Source organism: Barbatula barbatula, assembly GCF_947034865.1.
Source record: "Barbatula barbatula genome assembly, chromosome: 22".
In the NCBI taxonomy this organism is placed as follows: domain Eukaryota; kingdom Metazoa; phylum Chordata; class Actinopteri; order Cypriniformes; family Nemacheilidae; genus Barbatula; species Barbatula barbatula.
In genome coordinates this window covers 819,251-832,919 of record NC_136785.1, presented here as the reverse complement: position 1 = coordinate 832,919, position 13,669 = coordinate 819,251, and the positions used below count along the sequence as shown (strand labels likewise).

General features: G+C 37.6%; 1 long non-coding RNA gene across 1 annotated transcript; it reads right to left on the bottom strand.

The window, feature by feature from the left end:
* Positions 1-7,687: 7,687 nt before the first annotated feature.
* Positions 7,688-9,100, bottom strand: LOC306911835. Its single transcript, XR_013788275.1, has 4 exons — positions 9,047-9,100; positions 8,687-8,871; positions 8,517-8,581; positions 7,688-8,440 (listed from the first exon to the last, which is right to left on the bottom strand). It is a non-coding gene; the product is annotated as an uncharacterized lncRNA (long non-coding RNA).
* Positions 9,101-13,669: the final 4,569 nt, after the last annotated feature.

Here is a 13,669-nt window from a genome sequence, read left to right as displayed (position 1 = left end):
AAGACCCGTTGGCCGTGCCTTTCTGGTGTTACTTTCACTTTAATTCATCGTCCAAGACGTACTTTTATTTCTGAGAAATCCCCCACAGGCTTAACTGGCAGTGAAAAAGAGGAAGTGTGTGTTTCCCGCAAAAGAAAATCAGACAAAAGTCCTCAGGATATATTTGATCAGCTGTAACACTCATGAAGGAAACTAAAGATGCTTTTAAAGTATTATGACACTATCAGGAACAAATAAGCTGAAACGGCATAGAAGAATAACAATGACAGACACATCACATCTAAAATATTAACAAGAATGCTCAGTTTTGTTTATATATTTATAAATGCTTAGAATTCAGTGTAATGCGCACTTTTTGTTTAAATCTAAGGTGACTTACCAGGTTATGTTCAGTTTACATAAAGTCTGTATATACCATTTGCATGTTTGTCTGACAACTATGGAGGTTTTCCCCGTGTTTCCAAAAGACAGAAAGACAATGATTTCCTGCTTCATAAATTTGCTTTGTAAAGGATAAAAACAAAGGAACTAACCAAACAAACAAGAAAAAAGGAAGAAATTCTTCTGTGCACTAATGTCTGCTGTCAGTGATTCCCCTAAATGATCCTGAATAACCACATTCATGAAACATAAGTTATTCTTTAGTTATGCGATATATTTAAGCATATTTCTTGACAACAACTTAAAACCGGTAAGCCTGAAAAGCACATCAAATATGAACATATTTGCAGGTTACAGCTTTTAACATCTTTTGAGAATAAAACACAACAGCAGAACATTGGCTGTTTTCTTCTGCAAGTTACACACACACATTTCTATCATTTCATGCATTACTGCGTGATTTGGAGAGTCATTTAAAGTACAGAAGAGACACGTACATGAATAAAGACATTATTGTACTGTTTTCACATTTTAATATTTCTGAACTTGTACAGTATGTGAGCCAGCAGTGTGTGTTCCCAGTGGACAACACATGTGACGGTCGGATGGGACTCAAGGGGGCTTTCCAAACAGTTTCTGACCTCTCTTAACCCTTACTGGTGGACATGATGTAAACACACACACACACACACGATTGCACGCACTTGATATTTTTAATTTCCAGAATGATTGAGTTTGAAATCATCTTGTTGTTAAACTATCCATGCAATATTCTAATAATAAGCATTCAAAAACACAGCACACACAAATGATGGATAATATAAAACAGCTTCAATTCAACTCAATTCTGGGAGTGTCTTCTCTCTGATGGATACATACAGTGCCTTATAATCTTACCTTACATAACACAACAGTTTTATCTTGAAGCACAGCCAGTAATGTGACACACCCGACTATTTCAACTCTTACAGAAGTGCTCACAAACATTATGAGCACAACCAAAGACGTATGTGTGCGTGTATCTCTCCCCTTACTCAAACATTACTCATGAGAATTAAACAGCATTTATATGAATAAGCAATCAGGAAGAGCTTTTCCCACTCACGGGTGATGTTGTTAATCATTCCCTTTCATTGTTCTCTTTACTTCCTGCTGTCCTTTACAAGAAGAGTCAGTAACATCCAGTACTACATGACGAGCTGCAATGAACAAGCAATATTTAGAAATGCATGTATAGATTTCAAAGTCTTCTTTTAAAATAAATGAATGCATTTTTCTGTATTTTGGCACAGCTCACTGCACAGCGGGAGAAAACAGACGCTGAATCTTGTCAGTGCATGCACCCTTGACGCTTTCTGGAAAGATTGCATCTTCAGAGACTTTACTGGCATGATAAAGAACCCCTCCCAAAGCATTATATAAAATCATGAAAGTGTGAAATGAATGAGCCTCTGTGTGATTCCAGCAAAGTCCTGTTTTACATTTCAGAAGAAGTCTTAAGGGCCTGTTCAACTCTGGATGTCAGATAAAGATGGAAAACAAACTAGTATTTGACTCTTTTGTCGAGTTAACCCAACCGAAACAGGAATGAAGTGGATTAAAAGAATACCACGACCCTAAACTCTGCCTGACCACAGCAGCACGACACTAAAACAAAAGTGGAAGTGCACAGCAGGTTTATTCTTTCTGTTTCATTATTGCTTAACTATTTTTAGGTTGGACGCAGCGTCTGCATTTGCAAAGAGGTGCAAACAAGGATATAAGTTTACAAAGAGACTAAAGATGATATTAGACTTCAGAATCATCTGAAAAAAAATAGGTTACTATCGCAACAGCTGCTCTCTGAAATATCGAGTGGAGAAATCCACCCATGGGAAGGGCATCCGTTCCTGACCTCTGCAGACGATATGCAACAATTGCCTGCATGAGAAGTGAATATGCTCACTGAAGAAAGGTTGCGCATGCGGGTGCCTTTATGCATTGGGTGAGGGGGCGTGTCCTCGCCTGTCATAGGGCACCTGCACACGCTACCTTTCCTCAGTGAGCATATTCGCTTCTCCTGCAGCATGCGGGGCCCACTTGGTGGATCTCTCCACTCGATGTTCAGAGAACCAGGGTCACGTAACCTGTTGTTCTCTATCATCATCTCGTGTTTGAGATCTACCTATGGGAGGACTGGACAGCTCCCCAGTTGCCCAATACACTCACAGCGAGGCTCCGAAAGCCAGAAGTCGGCCAACTGAAAAGACGGTGCATGACACAATATAACAACCCACATGGGCAGTGAGATGTCCCAGTAAATGTATGGATGACATGTGGCAACAAACCTGATAATGCACATAGATATGAACTGGAAAAAATAACATGCTAGTGACATGTATAAGCCAGGCTTGCGGCCCTGACTAAAGGAGTAAGGCTATAAAGAGCCAACCCCAGATACAGTTTGAGCTACAGGAATCCTGTTAACATGGTTCCCCATGTGTGGTGGAGGCCAGGAAATGAAAAGCTGATCGCCGTTTTTAAAAACATTTGTCCTGACAATGTAAATCCGCAGGCACGCAGAGGGCGTCACCTCTCATCCCCCACAGAGGAAACATGAGGTGGGTGAAAAGCGGATAACTCAATCACCTCCCATGGCACAGCTGGGAAGCATTCGGCATAATTTGAACGAAGAAAACTGCTAAAAGTGCATCAAAAACACGGACTCAGATGCCATGCTGTCTTGAAAGACAGATGTTGAGAGAAATGTCTCCCAAAGTCTCAATAGGCTGTTGTGGCAAAGCCTTCAGCGCCATGAAGAGGTCTCACTCTGGCACAGGTTTAATAGGCACAGGGAACACCGAGCATCCTTCGTGAACCTGCAAATGAGAGGGTTTTGCCCCACTGAAGTGCCATCGAACTCGACAAGACACACAACGATAGCTGCTTAATAGACCTTAATAGAATTGATATAATACCTGCAAAAAGATACAATATCAGAGACTTAACACTGATGTGATACCAGCCTGCGCTTATCACACCGCTCCTTTTTATCCAAAGCGATTCACAGTTCTCTGATTATTTCACAAACGACTTATGTTGTGTTGTCCACCACATCAGTGCCGACGACCACAGATGATTCAACTAAATAAGATCCACTTCTATTTTCTGTGTCGTTTCATTTAGCAGTGATAAGGCTAACAGAGAGCCATCTCTCGCTGAACCCATTCACTCACTTGTGTCAGAGCTCTACAGTGTTTACATTCACTTTCGCTCTGATAACTACCTGCCTGCATTGAGAACACTTGAACTTTGTAGTTTGTTTGGAGATGGAAGAACCAGAAACACTGGAGAAGGGGCATAACTGATCTGTTTTTGTTTTACAAAGAGTTAAGCTCAGTGATTTAAGGTGTTCTTGTGTATTCCTGTCCTTGTTCTGCTGCTACGGCCAAAGCAATTGTACGTGTCCTTTAGGGCTTAACATTTGAAATAAAACACACAAAATGATGATCAGACTTTCGACTGCTTTCTTTAATTACTACATAACATAACACAATACTTGTACTTTTACTTTCATTACTTGAGAAGTAAAGTTTAAACTAAACTACTTGCATTATTTAAGAACAAAAAATGTTGAATACTTTAGTACTTCCACATAAGTGTGGCGCTTAAAGAGCACTTCAACTTCTACTCAACTCACTTTTTTTGATAGAGCACTTTTGCTTTTACTCAAGTCTGGGTCTCTAGTACTTTATACATCTCTGGCTACGAGTTCGGTAGACCAGTGGTTCTCAAACTGGGGGCCGCAAGATGGATCCGGGGGGGCACAGATGTCGTTGCATTTTATGAAATATTGAAATGTACTGCAATTCAACATCAGAAAAATAAATCCATCAGCCTAACGAATTGATGTTCCAGCATTGTATTATTGAAATTGTTGTTGTTGTAATTTTAAGATTTTAAGTCTTTACTTTGGGGGGTGCAACACTAAGGGGGCCTCACAACGGATGATTTAACCGCTGCTGCCCTCTATCGGTGTAAAGGGGTATCGACGTCACTATACAATACATTTGGTTGCACTGTACTTGTATGTGTGTAATGACAATAAATTTAATCCAATCCAATCAAAAAAGCCAATACTGATTAAATAACATTGACGTTTAATCTGTATTTATCTGTATTTTTATTATATATTTTTTTTATTTTGTGTTAGTGTTATTTGTATGCACCATGGGTCTGAGAGTAACACAGTTTCAATCCTCTATATGTATGTACTGTACATGTGGCAGAATTGAAAATAAAGCAGACTTTGACTTTGACTTTGACTATGATACATCTGATTGATTGTCTCGGCATTCGCTGGTGAAGGTCAAGTATCACGCAAATGATTATGGTGCACAAACGGTTTTCAGACAATGTTAGACAATTCATCTAAAACCTTTAAGGATTTAAAATGTTTTTTATGGAGCCATACAGGCAAAACGTTTTCTTTTGGCCTTGAATAGCACCCTTTTTTAACAGCAGGTGGCGTAAAACACCAATCCAGTAATGCACAGCGCCTTTGTGCGACTTCATTGTACTACATTATCTTTTTCTATTTATTTAGGAGATTTTGAAATATCAAAAACATCAGGACATCTAAAAAGTGGCAAACACTAGAGCTGTACACGTTATTTCACAATGCAAATTGTGAAAAGCACTATAGAAATAAAATTGAATTTAAGAAATTGAATCGAATTTCATCCAGTTTGACAGTAAAACTCACGATCAAAACTGAATGCTAGGATGTTTTTTACTCTGTCATTTAAATACAAATGTTTTATGTAAACAAATCAATCCAGAGTTCTTGGTTTTATTAAGACTAGCTGTACATTTATAACCGTATAATCGTATGTGTACAGCAGGCATTTGGGAGATGCTTTTATCCAAAGCAACTTACAGTACATTTATTCTGTACAGTATACACTCATCTAAAGGATTATTAGGAAAACCAAACTAATACTGTGTTTAACCCCCTTTCACCTTCAGAACTGCCTTAATTCTACATGGCATTGATTCAACAAGGTGCTGAAAGCATTCTTTAGAAATGTTGGCCCATATTGAGAGGATAGCATCTTGCAGTTGATGGAGATATGTGGGATGCACATCCAGGGCACGAAGCTCCAGTTCCACCACATCCCAAAGATGCTCTATTGGGTTGAGATCTGGTGACTGTGAGAGCCATTTTAGTACAGTGAACTCATTATCATGTTCAAGAAACCAATTTGAAATGATTCCAGCTTTGTGACATGGTGCATTATCCTGCTGGAAGTAGCCATCAGAGGATGGGTACATGGTGGTCATAAAGGGATGGACATGGTCAGAAACAATGCTCAGGTAGACCGTGGCATTTAAACGATGCCCAATTGCCTAAAGTGTGCCAAGAAAACATCCCCCACACCATTACACCACCACCACCACAAACATGCACAGTGGTAACAAGGCATGATGGATCCATGTTCTCATTGTGTTTACGCCAAATTCTGACTCTACCATCTGAATGTCTCAACAGAAATCGAGACTCATCAGACCAGGCAACATTTTCCAGTCTTCAACTGTCCAATTTTGGTGAGCTTGTGCAAATTGTAGCCTCTTTTATCCTATTTGTAGTGGAGATGAGTGGTACCCGGTGGGGTCTTCTGCTGTTGTAGCCCATCCGCCTCAAGGTTGTGCGTGTTGTGGCTTCACAAATGCTTTGCTGCATACCTCGGTTGTAACGAGTGGATATTTCAGTCAAAGTTGCTCTTCTATCAGCTTGAATCAGTCGGCCCATTCTCCTCTGACCTCTAGCATCAACAAGGCATTTTCGCCCACAGGACTGCCTCATACTGGATGTTTTTCTCTTTTCACATCATTCTTTGTAGAAATGGTTGTGCCTGAAAATCCCAGTAACTGAGCAGATTGTGAAATACTCAGACCGGCCCGTCTGGCACCAACAACCATGCCACGCTCAAAATTGCTTAAATCACCTTCTTTCCCATTCTGACATTCAGTTTGGAGTTCAGGAGATTGTCTTGACCAGGACCACACCCCTAAATGCATTAAAGCAACTGCCATGTGATTGGTTGATTAGATAATTGCATTAATGAGAAATTGAACAAGTGTTCCTAATAATCCTCTAGGGGAGTGTATGTCAGTATGTGTTTCATAGCACAATGCTCCACCGACTGTATCTTACATAGCCAGACCATTAGACTTCATACTGACCTTCATAACCAGTCCATGGGCATGACGTCTGAGGCTGAGACTACCAACTGAGCAACAGGTACCATTTACATTCATTTAGCAAACGCTTCTATCTTACAAATGAGACAACATGTATTATTTCATCAATGAATCATTGCAGATTTGTATTTTGACTCAACATGAAAAGTGAAGGAGCAGAGAATTCCTCCAGTCTCTCAGCGGTTCAGTCGTTCTGATGGAGTGATTTCTGTTCACCTCTTATCTGTCGATGTCCGTCATATTTATGAAAGAGTGCTTTACGCATCCGTCCGTATCATAATGACATACTGCAGAAATACGTACAGCTGGGCAAAGTCCTATGCTGTCCTTTGTATCTTATCTTCTTTGAGTCAGTGAATGATAAGTCAATCTTGTTCTTCTGTGGCTTCTGATGATCCAGATATGAACTTTCACACCACATGATCTCTCCAGAATCTGCTCTGAAATATCAAGCTGTTTATTTACAGCAATATCAAACAAATTTTGAAAAAAGTTTTGAAATAAGAGATAAAGGCCATAGTTATATGACGAGAAACTGCTTAAATAATCTTTTTGTAATGTCAAGCATGATATGGAGATGTTTTATAGACACAGATGGGTTCTGGTTTGTTTTGCTTGTTTGCTTTACTGTGGACCTTTAGTAAGACTTTATTCAGCGCCGCAAGGAATTTCCTTCTTTAGTCAAGTCAGTTGTAATTAATGTCAAATTATGTCTTAAGTCTAGTCTAGTCTAGGTATGACTAGTTGCATTGACAGCAGTGGATCTCAACTGGCATTTCAGGAATGTTGCATTGGAAATCCAATGACGCATCATCACACACATCAAGGTGAATTTGCTCAAAAACGTAGGTAAGATATTGTATATAATTCTTATTAAGATAAATGTTTATGCTTGTTCGTTGTAACCATATTCGGATCCTAATTGTAATATTATGGATGATTCCCCAATGAACCCAACTGAATTGCACTGAGAAAAGTTGGATTATTTCATTACAAGTGTGGAAGTATCACAGATTTTGCTCTATTTATTTGCATTTAAAAAAAAGAAACGAGATGCGATCTCTAATCATTCACCTCACACATTTTTATTTCTTTAAAATTAAAAAAGTTATGTAAAAAAATATACTATTTCAAAAACAAAGATATATGTTTCTTTCAAATGGTTCACGGCAGTTAAAAAGTTGAACATAACATCACTGCTAATATTGTTTTGGCTCCATTATGTTAAACATTTTATCACAAATATGTGTTCAACACAGTAAACATAAAAGGAATTGTTTTCATACTTAAATACCAACAGAAGAACTCAACACATATCACAGTGTTTCACGGTGCTTCAATAAAGCTGTTTCTGTTTTTCAACATAAATAATAATTGTAATTTCTATCATGAATAGGCCTATACAGATATATATATATATATATATAAACAGTTTCTTTAAACATCTATTAAATATTTGTATCCATAACTTTACAGCTTGTATTTCAAAGCTCTGTTATGGTAAATTCTTCAAACGCTCATTTCACACTTGTGTCCATAATGTAAACGTTTGTTTCATTATAAATCATCAACGATGGACACTGAATGCTCAGACTGTGATGGTGATCCAAACATGTTGACGTCTGTGTAAATAAATCCTCTCAAGTCTCATCTTGAAGTGACTTTCATTCGAGGAGAGAGAGATAGAGAGACTTCCTTAAGTCTGTTTTAATCCATGTTTCACTTTCCATCCCAGCAGATGAGTCAATGAGCGGTTTATGACATACTGACTGATGAACATCACGAGGAGAGCAATAGATGACCGACGTAGAAACATCTAAAGAGAGAAATTAGATGCATTAGCTTGTATCATCATAACTATCTTCAGTCTTTTTTGCTCTTTAGTTTCTCACCTCATCTTTGGCTCCCTTACATTCATCACAACGCAGCTCTAAACACACGTCTGCATCTGATGAAACTAGAGTTAAAAAGATACATGTCAGGATCAACAACTTGCAGAGGAAAATCTAAATAAATATTGCTGCAAAGATTTGCTGAGACTTTATGAAGCTAAAATACTCACGGTCTGGATTTTGTATCATGCTTTCTCTCCGTAATTGATTGTTTATCCTGAATTGATCAGGTTCAAGAGTGTCCCTCCTGCATGTCCATCCGTCTCCTTTCTCTGATGATGTCTGATCTGTGATGTCTGATGCGTCCATCTCCTCCTGGTTTTCCATAAACCCTCACGCTCTGTTCTTAAAAACTCTGAAGGACAAACAATGCTTCTTTATTGTGTTTGTGGTAAAGGGATAAATATTCAATGTTAAATTAAAGTGACTGTTGTGTGATAAAGATAGCATCATCTGATCAGCTATATAGTATAACATATGGCAATATAGTTGTATTTTTATAGTATTATTGTAAGAAAGTGTTTGATTACCTTTTGATCGGCGTGAAGAATATCCACAACAGCTCTGTGTCCATTTAGAATCGTGTGATTTCATCATCATGGTTTAATAAAAGAGTTGCTGAGACTCCGCCCATTGACGTCAGAGGAATAACAAGTTGTGGGAGTGTTTATCAGGTTATAATGAGAAGTATGTAAGTGCTGCATTAACCCAACAGAATATTTCTACTGTCACGCATTAAAAACAATTTCGATTTTTTTGGTTTACATGTTTTTGGTAGTATGTTAGTATAGTGAAGGATCACAGGTCTTCTGTTCACCCAGTTCAATTGAACCTAACCTCAAACGTGAAAGTTATTTATAAGGAAAATCATTTACAGATCACAGTTCCGCACAAACTTTGCAAATTGCAAAAAATGACGGTTCATCATCTGCTTATGTCTTCAACTTGAATCAAATGTGTCCAGCAAGGCTCAGTATTTGTGATTTATGGTTTATGTTACTACAAGATGAACAAAATTCTGTGAGGAATATCCACAAGCCTTTGTGCTTAGTCTGATTTTATTTTGATGAAATAACAAATGATATAAAACATTGAAATGCTTTATAATATTTGTTCATTCATTTATTTGTTTTGACATTGGCTTGTCAATATTCTTTTTATTAGGATTTTTAGGAAGTAAACACGGACCATGTTCAATACATTCTGTTTATCTTTCTGTCCTAAAAAATCAATGCAGAAATGCAGTTTGATGTGTTTTTTTAAGGCAATCGCTTCACTCGCTTTAAACCCATAAAAGGACTATCATAATAACAATGCATTGTGTTCAAAAACATTCAGACCGCTCTACTGAGGCTGGAACCCAACCACAAGGAACTAGAGAGTTATTTATTTTATTGTCATTCAAACAAAACCTTTGACGTCATGTCATGACTCACATTTCTGCCCTAATTCTCAAACTCAAATGCAATGTAAGTCACTTTGGATAAAAGCATCTGCCAAATGCATAAATGTAAATGTAAGTCCTGAGAGATGATTGTATTATATATATGATTCTAATATATATTGACTGTCGGATCCATGAAAGGGAATTTCCCCTACAAGCCGTTGAAATGCTGTTAAACCAGAATGACACAGAACTTTACTGTGTTTGTCAAGAAGTAAACAACTGTGAGTTAAAGATATAAATCTTTAACATAAACTGTTTTCAGCATAAGGAAGTTTAAACAATGCACAAATTTAGGTTTGTATATAAAATCTGAGGTCATGATGAAATAAGACGTCTGCTCCTGTCTAGTAGGTTGTCCTTTGTGACAGGCGTTAGAACCAATCGTTTTTCAAGACACGCTGCATTGCATCTCTTTGTATGCAGATGACATTTTAATTTTCACAAAATCTCTTCCACACCTGCTTAAAACCTTTGAGATTTTAGGCTACAAAATAAACTGGACAAAATCGTCTCTAATGTTGCTGGGGGGACCGGATGACCACATACCACTTCTCAATATTCCAGTTGTTAGTAGTGTTACGCCTGGCTCAAAGATGTTACATAAAGAGAGACGACATGGCAGAATTCATAAGGATACTAAATTTATTAAAACAAAAAACAACCAAAACAATCATTGAACGAATCAACAACCTAACAATAACCACAAGCTAAACTAAACCAATAATAACAAAACATAACAAAGTTTTACACATGTCCTTGTTAATTGCTGACAATTATAATAAAGTTCTAAAACATGTGCAGTGTGACCTGAATAGATGGGGTTGCTCCCCACTTCTTTCCAGTACAGACTTCAGTCATCAAGATGAATATATTGCCTCGCGTACATTTTGTGAGTAGCATGATTCCCCGAGCTCCACCGGGTGGTTACTGGAAGAAGCTACACTCAATCATTAGCTCCTATTTATGGAACAGACAAAACTTAGAATCAAAGCATCAAAGACATAGATTGTCAGGAGGTGTTCATTTTTGAGTGGTATTCTTGGAGCTTTGTTTTGCGCTCACATGCTATATGGTGGAATCCAGAGATCATGGTACCATGGCGTCCTATTGAAGAACGTTTAACTTATCCATATTGTCTGTCTAGCCTGGTATATTCTAATATACCCCACAGTATAGTTAAACGCCAATTTGGGCCAATCATCTCGTATCTTCTAACGGTATGGCGAAAGGTTCACCGGTTTGCTAAAATGCCAAATAAATTCTTCGCTCAATCCCCTATTTTCAACAATAACTCTCTTTTAATTGAGAAGAAACCAATTATGTTCCCTCAGTGGAGTAAAAATGGAGTCTGTGTCGTCAAGGACATTATAGGAGAACAGGGTCTCCGTGCATTCCAAGAGAGTATTTAATCTATCGGGTACTTTTTATTTTTATTTACCGTTACGCACAGAAATGCACGCTCAGGGCGTCCCTTGGGGTATCGAGTTGGGGAATCACCCCTTCATGTAATCCTTAACACTAAGGGAAATATGAATGGCATTGTCTCAGAGTTTATAACTAAAGCTTCATGTAAGCGCTTATCATTGATTAGACTTTGATGTTAACATCTCCCAGGACCCAGACTGGTGCGTGGTTTGGTCAACCATAGCCCTATCATCAAGAAATCCTGATCATCATATCATACATTATAGATTCATCCAAAGGTTTTACCTAACCCCACAAAGATTACAACAAATGAAATTTAGAGACAGACAACCCATACTGTGATCATCCGAATAAGCAACACGTTATTGTGCCTTTGTTATAGTTTCAATGAGGATGAAATCAGCCTAAGGTCTTTTGCTTTGTGAAGATGTCTCCTCTTCAATGTGCAATAATGATTGTGAGAAAATAAATAATCAATGGATCACAAACATTTGAAGAGTTTTTAAATGTTTTCAAAAATATTGTATTTATTTATTGAGCATTTCAATGAATATCAATCAAACTGCAGTTGGCCTGTTTTGATTTAAGCCCTAATAACTCAGAAAATACCTGAGATACAAGATTTTTGATTTATCTCATTATGGAAACAAACTCTTCATTTATTTTTACATTTTGTTTAACTTTTTGCGACATTGTTTAGCTTCATGTTGGAAGTGCAAAAGAAACTGCACAGGTTAAGACATACACATAATGTGTTTACAGGTTCAGGTTCAACAGAATTCAGTGTACAGGAACATTACTCCACATATGAAGCATAAACAGACTTATATCACCTCACACAAAGTCATCACTTTCTTTTCTGGAAGGAATAATGGATATTTCAAATGTGTGACATACAAATGTGTTGATAAACAAGTACTTCTGGCATCTCTGAGATTTCCTCCCCGTGCTCTTGATCACGAATACTTTGCAAAGTCTTTTTTAAATCAAAGATAAATCTAGAATTAAGAATTCTAGGTAAAACAAAGAACGGAAGATTCACGGATGTCTTTTCTTTTCAGCCATACAAATACAACGTCTCATGTAATTTAATGCTACTTGTATTATAGTAAAATGTATAAAATAGTACAGTACTTTTAACCTATATGTACACGGTACAGATATAATAAGGGTACTGAATCTGAGCATTTTCCGGAGGAAAAGATTTGTGCTTTATATGAACATCTTTGTGGGACTGAAGAATGAGATGAAGCTCATCTTCTGTCTCAGACATCAGAATGAGTCACAGATCAGTCTGCATTCAGAGAGACTACAAACAAACAAACAAACAAACAAACATGTGATCATCTTCATGACATTAATAGCAAAACTCTATCCTGTCCAACGTTCTTTCCTCTTTAGTTTTAGACATCAACATGATGTGGTATGCATCACTTCTATACGGTGCAGTGCCGATTGACTTATGTTTACATTTCTTACTTACACAACTGAAAGTTTATAAAACACACACAATTTATATAAAGGTCAAGGACAAGTTATTTGCGTTTAACTCTAAACTGACATTTCTACATACTTACAATTTGGTCGAAAGAATAGATCAATGCTGTTTTTTTGCTCCACTTTCAAATGTTCTCTTAAGACACAGGTAGATTTTGCTCTGTCCTCCACCTCTCCTTGCTTTTCTTTGAGTTTGGCCTCATCTCCCGATGCTTTCTTTCTCTGCTTTTTGTTCATTACATTTGGTTCTTTCACTGTCATCTCAAGGTCTGAACTTCTCCAGTCTAGAATTAGGACTCAAGAACTCACCTAAAACCGTCTTGTGCGCTCCTGGTTCTTAAACTACGTCAGTTTTTTGCATTCAAATCAATGCAGAAAACAGCTACTGAAATCTCGAATCTGATTCCCAGGAATCGCAGGAAAGATTGCCAGCATCGTGCATGGAGAAAAGGTCTATGACGCATTCGGTAACTGGAGAAAGTGAGTTGACTGGTTTAACTTCTTTTCTTTTGTTCCTCTTAGTGCTTTTGGACACAGTGCACCACTGCTAAGTTTAGACCACATGTTTTTATACCACGACCATGACCATGACATCACCCTCAAGCTTTCATTTACTGATTAATCCAAATCTAACACAGCGCCGGAATCTAGATTAATCTTTGACAAACCACAGAACCAAAGCAATTAAACAGCCTGGGTGAAATCAATATGCAAAGCTTATTATTAATATTGCGTTTAAATAAATATAATCTTGTGAAATAACATTAAATGTTTCCTGTGTTAG